This window comes from Sorex fumeus, unplaced genomic scaffold (genome assembly GCF_029834395.1).
Source record: "Sorex fumeus unplaced genomic scaffold, SorFum_2.1 ptg000063l, whole genome shotgun sequence".
NCBI lineage: Eukaryota > Metazoa > Chordata > Mammalia > Eulipotyphla > Soricidae > Sorex > Sorex fumeus.
In genome coordinates, this window is record NW_026606120.1 from 13,962,383 (window position 1) to 13,970,285 (window position 7,903).

Sequence of the window (7,903 nt, forward strand, 5' to 3'; positions counted from 1 at the left end):
TGTTTATATAGGACTCTGATTTCAATTTGAATGATTTTTATGTTCATGTTCTAACAATTATGAAAATAGTATTTATCAATACATGGCTAAAAACAAGATCAATAAAATATTTAAAAAATGAAAACACAATCAAAAGTATTTAGGACATTCACAGCAGCTGACAGTGGGAGGTTTATGTTGGCAGGGATTGTGACTGGGGGAAGCCAGTGATCACAGTCAGGCCTTAGAGGGAAAGTATTCGTATTAGTTGGTGATAGTTTTTTCTTCCTTCCTTCCTTCCTTCCTTCCTTCCTTCCTTCCTTCCTTCCTTCCTTCCTTTCTTTCATTCATTTTGGGGGCCACACCTAGTGGTGCTCATGGCTTATACCTGCTCTGCACTCAGAGATCACGCCTGGCAGGACTGTAGCTCTGCACTGTAGCATTGTCATCCCATTGTTCACCGATTTACTGAGCGGGCACCAGTAACGTCTCCACTGTGAGACTTGTTGTTACTGTTTTTGGCATATCGAATACGTCATGGGGAGCTTGCCAGGCTCTGCCATGAGGCAGGATACTCTCAATAGCTTGCCAGGCTCTCCGAGAGGGACGGAGGAATTAAACCCCGGTAGGCCGCGTGCAAACACCCTACACGCTGTGCCTGGCAGGACTATGGGGACTAAATGGGTGCCAGGGCTTGAACCTGGGTCACCCACGTGCAAGGCAAGTGATACTACAGTGGGTAGGGCATTTGCCTTGACAGTACACTGCCCCAGTTCTTCATTTGCCTAAGTGGTTTTACAACTGTAGTAACTGGGGGCTCTCATCAGTTGAATAGTGAAAAAATCTAAAGATACAGTAGGTACAGCATCTCAACACTGACAGAATGCTGACTAGGAAATGCTCAAATGAGACCTACCTAAGTAAGGTAATCACAAATGTATTTTGTTCAGGGCCTGGAGAGGTAGTTGTGACTAGAGAGATTGTTCAGCCAATAGGGCACTTGCCTGGCACACACGGCTGATCTGGGTTTGATCTACGGCACCCCATATGATTTCCCAGCCTTATAAGGAGTAATTCCTGGATGTAGAGCCAGGAGTAACCCCTGAGCATTGCCAGGTGTGGCTGAACATCCCCCCACTCCCAATATAATCTATTTACTCATTTAATATTGAATACCTCCTTTGTTCAGTCAGGGCAGTTTGGGTGTTCTCCCGAACAAAGTTCATGAGTCATGGAAAGGAAAACAAAGTAAATATCAAGTTTATGCCATGGGAGACAAAGCAGAAATAAATAACAAGTGCAGAGTGCAATGGAAAAGGGTAAAGTAGGGTATAGGAGTAAAAATGAATGAGCCCAGGAGTACGGGGCAAGAATTCTGGAACCTGAGAGATAGTGCAGGCACTAAACCACATGCCTTGCTTGCAGCCAAGCCCCGATTGATTCTCAGCACAACTTGTGCCCTGGAGCATCTGTAAGGGCAGTCCCAGAGGCACCCCCTAGCCACTACTAGATGGCCTGGAGGTTTCCAGCTCCAAAGCCCCAAGATCACATCCTCAGGCCCTCACTTTGAACTGCCAGCCTGGTTGGCCAAGAAATAAGTTAGCAAGCAAGCAGGGTAGGGCATTATTTTTTTGCACGCAACCAACCAGGTTTGATCCCAGGCAGACCATATGGTCCCCCAAGCCCTGCCAGGAGGGATCCCTGAGCACAGAGCCAGGAGTAAACCCTGAGCACTGCCCCATGTGGCCTTCCCCTACAAAAATACCCCCAACAAGCAGTTCCAGAAATAGGCGTTTTGGGTTAAGACACTTGCCTTTCACACGGCCAACTCTGGTTTGATCTTTGGCACCACAAAATGCCCCCTGAATCTTGCCATGATCCCTGGACACAGTCCAGAGTAAACCCTGAGCATCCCTGAATCTGACTCTAGTCCCCATCCCCACCCCCAAGTTAAAAAAAAAAAGGTTTTTTAATTGAAAAATAATGCTGTGGATATTCTTGATCATGTCTGTTCATATTTGATCTTAGCCAAACAGTTGAGAAGCAATGATCATGTCTCTTGAGGATATTCTTTCTTTCTTTCTTTCTTTCTTTCTTTCTTTCTTTTCTTTCATTCTTTTTTTTCTTTCTTTCTTTCTTTTTTTTGGAGACTATGCTTTCATTGCGGATTTTATCTAGGAATATCACTGCTCAGAGAAGACAATTTTCTTTAACTTAAAAAATATGAATTAGATTCATTCTAGAGCAGTTATACAAATTTGCATTCCACGCAGAACAAGTAAAACCATAGTTGTTTTAGACCTCATTAGTGCTTGGTGTTATCTAACTTCAAATAATTTTCAGCCATTTGGGTTTTCTCTTCTTCAATATGGCCTTTGTTTTTGTCTCTTTTTCTCTTTCATTATTTTGATTTTTAGGGCCTCTTTGTGGATGCCATTCTTTATTATTTTTAAAAAATTATTTTTTAATAATTGTTTTATTTTATAAGGTAGTTTACAATATTTCATTACATTTAATATTCAAGCACCAATCCCACCACCATTAAACCTTCCCACCACCATATTTCAGGTGTTTCCTGAACCCCAATCCCTGCCCCAAAACAGAAACAAAATAATATATATTATATTGTTTGTTATGATAAACCGCTGAAAGTGCTAGCAAAAAAGTATCCTTAGAGGAAAGAGGGTGAGGATTGTTGTATTCCATCCAGGGACCATTAAGCCCCTCTATATGAGATCACTAACATGTTCGAAGCTGAGCTTTGTGTGCTTGTACCTCTCTCTCTCTCTCTCTCTCTCTCTCTCTCTCTCTCTCTCTCTAAACATATACACACACATACATATATATCTGTAAAAATAATTTCCCTCTAAGAATGGTTGCCTCCTAACCACAACACCCAAAAGGGAATGCCCTGCCACAGAGGCAGGGTGGGATTGGTGGGGCGGGGAGGGATACTGGGACCCGTGGTGGTGGAAAATGGGCACTGGTGGAGGGATGGGTATTTGATCATTGTATAATTGAAATCCAAGCACAAAAATTTGTAAGTCTAGAACTCTACCTCATAGTGTTTCACTTATAAAAATTTTTAAAAAACTTAAAAAAAGAATGGTTGCCTCCTAATTTGAACCCCATCATTTGTGGTGTGGTACTCTTGGAGGATGGGTAGGGTATGTGGTACACGACCACGAATGAAACCACTAGGTTCAGTAATATGTTCACTTGTGGGTTATGCTCAGCCTGAGCATGTGGAGAGCGGCTGTGAGCATGGCTGTGGTTGAGGTCTGGAGGTTTTCGACTCCCGGGTCTGGGTCCCTTGGGGTAGGGAGGGCTCTCATCCGCCTGCCTCTGGGGCACCCCAAGTGAAACAGCTTGGCACGGGGTCCAGCAGCATAGTTATGGCGAGCGTCATGTTATGCTTCCTTCCAGGAGAGAAGGATATGTATCTGGATGACAGCCTATGAGGATGCCATTCTTTAGTTATACATTTGACTAAGTCTTAGTTTCTCAAGTGACTTTCTGGATTTTCATATGTAAAGAAAATTATTGCCTTCTTTCTGATTGCTTTTGAGAGAATAGCACTTAAAAAAATTATTACTGAAACACCACGAGGTACAGTTGTAGACTTACAAATTTTTGTGCTTGGGTTTCAATTATACAATGATCGAGTACCCATCCCTCCACCAGTGCCCATTTTCCACCACCACTGATCCCAGTATCCCTCCCACCTCCCATCCCCCCCGCCTCTGTTGCAAGGCATTCCCTTTTGTTCTCTCTCTCCTTTTGGGTGCTGTGGTTTGCAAAAGAGGCACTGATTGCCAATCATGTTCGGTCTATAGTCTACTTTCAGCATGCATCTCCCATCATGGGAGGATCCTCCCAACACCTTTATTCGGTGCTCCCTTCTCTTTCTGTGCTGCCTTTTCCCTTAGCATGTGCAGCTGGCCTCCAAGTCATGGAGTGAACCTCCTGGTACTTATCTCGGCTATTCTTGGGTGTTAGTCTCCTCTTTTCTTACTTTATATTTCCCAGATGAATGCAATCTTTCTATGTCTGTCCCTCTCTTTCTGACTAATTTCGCTTAGCATGATACTTTCCATGTAGTACCACTTGTATGTAAATTTCATGACTTCATCTTTTCTAACAGCTACATAGTACTCCATTGTGTAGATATACCAAACTTTCTTTAACCAGTCATCTGTTTTCCAGCACTCATGTTTTTTCCAGATTCTGGCTATCGTAAAGAGTGCTGCAATGAACAAACAAGTGCAAATGTCACTAAAACTATACTTTTTTGCCTCTTTGGGATATATTCCCAGGAGTGGTACTGCTGGGTCAAATGGGAGCTCAATTTCTAATTTTTTGAGAATCGTCCATACTGTTTTCCAAAAGGGCTGAACCACTCGGCATTCCCACCAGCAGTGAAGGAGGGTTCCTTTCTCGCCAGATCCACACCAGCACCAACTGCTTTTGTTCTTTTGAATGTGGGCCAGTCTCTGTGGTGTGAAATGATATCTCATTGTTGTTTTGATCTGCATCTCCCTGATGATTAATGATGTAGAGCATTTTCTCATGTGCCTTTTAGCCATTCAGATGTCTTCTTTGAGAAAGTTTCTGTTCATTTTGTCACCCCATTTTTTGATGGGGTTGGATGTTTTCTTCTTGTGGAGTTCAACCAGTACTTTGTATATCCTTGATAATACCAACCCCTTGTCAGATGTGTATTGGGCGAATATCCTTTCCCATTCTTTAGACTGTCCTTGTATTTTGGTCACTTTTTCTTTTGAGGTGCAGAAGCTTCTTAGTTTAAGATAGTACCATTTGTCTATCTCTGTTTTTTTACTTGTTTGGCCAGTGGTGTGACATCTTTGAAGATACCATTAGCTTCAGTGCCATGGAGGGTTTTGCCAACTTTGTCTTCAATGTACCTTATGGATTCTGGTCTGATGTTGAGGTCTTTAATCAATTTTGATCTTACTTTTGTACATGGTGTTAGGCAGAGATCTGAGCTTATTTTTTTGCATGTAGCCATCCAGTTTTGCCAGCGCAATTAGTTAAAGAGGATTTCCTTGCTCCACTTCTCATTTCTTGCTCCCTTGTCAAAGATTAGATGATCATATGTTTGGGGGGAGATGTCAGTATATGCAACCCTGTTCCATTGGTCTGCAGCTCTGCCTTTGTTCCAGTACCATGGTATTTTAATTATTACTGCTTTGTAGTAGAGTTTGAAGTTAGGGAGGTTGATTCCTCCCATTTTCTTTTTCTCAGAGAATAGCACTTTATCTTAAGAAATATTTTTCAAAATTTCAATATCCAGACAATTTGTCTGTATTTCTCCCAGTTTTCTCCTAAATAAAAGACATGACAACAGATAAGTGGGTACACAAGTATGGTAAACTTGGGCTAGGACGCTAGAGGTACCCCGCTGTCCTAAGAAAATATGAAATCTTGTAACTTGGAAAGGACTAGAAGGTGTCATAGTAAGCAAAATCAGAAGGACAGTGATAAACTACTGGATGATCTCATGAGGTATGTAATGAATCAGATCAAGTCAGTGGTATACAGTCAAACCAACCCTTAGATGCAGACAACAGAACTGAGAAAACCCTGCTTCTTGAAGGGTGGGATGGGAGTGGAAAGGAAGGGTCCTCTGCCAGTGGTAGAGGGATATTGGCACTTCGGTGGCCAGAAGTAAGCTGAACACAGCTGAGTGTGGCCCCAAATAAAGATTCAACACCTGTGGTTAAATTAACAACTTTTTGTTGTTAAGGGAGGAGAAAGGGTACAGAGCTGTTAGGCCATCTGGGAGCACATGATCTGTTCTGTGAGCTTGAGAGTCTTGCACAAGGGAAAAAGGCAAAAGGGTTTTAGTTTAAAAGGGAATGCTCAGCATTGCAAGACCTGAGCAACAGCACATGTTTGAGCCCTTGCAGTGAACTGTGGGTCAGCTTGGCTGAGAATGGCTAGGATGGCCCCCTATGACCCCACCCTCCAAGCATTGCTTGGAGTGCCAACCAAACCAGACAAAACTATAGTACCTTATCACTGCCAGGATTCAGAGTCTGATCCAGAGAAATGTATGAACATTTACAGCCCTACAGAAATGCCACTTGTTGCCTTTTTATAACCACACAAATCTCTCATCCTTTTCATCTCTAAGACTTAGTAGTTCAGTTGATATCATCTGAAGGATTTTTTTTAAATTTGCTCCTTTTATTTATTTTTTGCTTTTAGGGCACACCCAGTGATGCTTGAGACTTACTTCTGGCTTTGCATTCAGGGATCACTCCTGATAGGGCTCAGGGGACCACATGGGGTGCTGGGGATTAAACCTAGGTTGGCCACGTGCAAGGCAAATGCCCTATCTGTTGTACTGTCACTCTGGCCCCTATTCTTATTATTTAAAGTATTACCTCAATTATTTTCATCAAGCTTTGATTGTAACCAATTTTACAAAACAAAGATGGCCATTTATTATAGGCATTCAATCTTGCATGAGAATTTATAAATTAAGTAACTTTCCTTATATTACTCAGTATAAACCAATTGAGTTTTACTCTCCTCTAGAGAATGACACACCCAAAGTGTTAGTGTTGAAGTGCAGGAACCTCTTTAGAAAGTATAAGACCATTTACCCACTCTTACCCTTGATGTGTAAGCTTTCCTCTTGAACAAATTTATCTGTAATTCCTGTTTCCTGCCCCTCCACAGTGATTTAAAATCTACTTTTTGAGGTAGATTTGTTTGTTTCATTTTGTGGCCCAGCTTGTGATGGGCATGGGTGACTCCAGGATCTGCACTCAGGAATCACTCCTGGTTCGATCCCTGTCATCCAGTATGGTCCTCAGGCACTGCCAGGAGTATCTCCTCAGCCTAGAGCTAGGAATAAGCCCTATAGATTGCTGTGTGTGACCCAAAATAAACCAAATAAATTTACTTCTCTTTCCACATTTGAGTGTTTCGCTTCTTGGTATTGTTTCAGGGAAGCACTTGTCATTTTCATTATCTTCTTTTTTGTAATTTTTAAATTTCAAGCTGGAGTGATTGCATAGTGGTTAGGGTATTTGCCTTGCATGTGGCCAACCTGGGTTCGATTCCTCTGCCCCTCTCAGAGAGCCCAACAAGCCACCAAGAATGTTCCACCTGCACGGCAAAGCCTGGCAAGCTACCCATGATGTATTTGATATGCCAAAAACAGTAACAACAAGTCTCAGAATGAAGATGTTACTGGTGCCTGCTCGAGAAAATCGATGAACAACGGGAGGACAGTGCTACAGAGGTAGCTTAATACAGAGCATGGGCATAATTTGGAGAATTTCAGTTCTGCAGTGGGCTGGAGCGATAGCACAGTGGTAGGGCATTTGCCTTGCAAGCCGCTGGCGCGGTCGAGCTGGGTTCGATTCCTCCAACCCTCTCGGAGAGCTCTGCAAGCTACTGAGAGTATTTCGCCTGCACGGCAAAGCCTGGCAAGCTACCCGTGACGTATTCGATATGTCAAACACAGTAACAATAAATCTCACAATGGAGAGGTTATTGGGCCCGCTCAAGCAAATTGATGAACAACAGGACAGTGCTACAGTGCTATAGTTCTGTAATTAAAAACAAACATTAGGGGCTGGAATGATAGCACAGCAGGTAGAGCATTTGCCTTGCACGCGACCAACCCGGGTTCGATTCCCAGCATCCCATATGGTCCCCCAAGCACTGCCAGGAGTGATTACTGAGTGGAGAGCCAGGAGTAACCCCTGTGCATTGCTGGGTGTGACCAAAAAAAAAAAAGCAAAAAAAAAAAAAAACACCATTAAGAGACCTAGAATATAGTACAGAGGATAGGGCACTAACCTTGCACACAACTGACCCGGTTTGATCCCTAGCATCCCATATTGTCACTCAGGATCTACCAGGAGTGATCCCTGAGCCACAGAGC

The 7,903-nt window shown here is 42.9% G+C and overlaps 1 protein-coding gene across 1 annotated transcript in view; it reads left to right on the forward strand.

The window, feature by feature from the left end:
* CENPP (centromere protein P) overlaps positions 1-7,903 on the forward strand; it is a 218,123-nt gene that overhangs the window by 76,705 nt on the left and 133,515 nt on the right. The gene's annotated exons all lie outside the window — the stretch shown is intronic.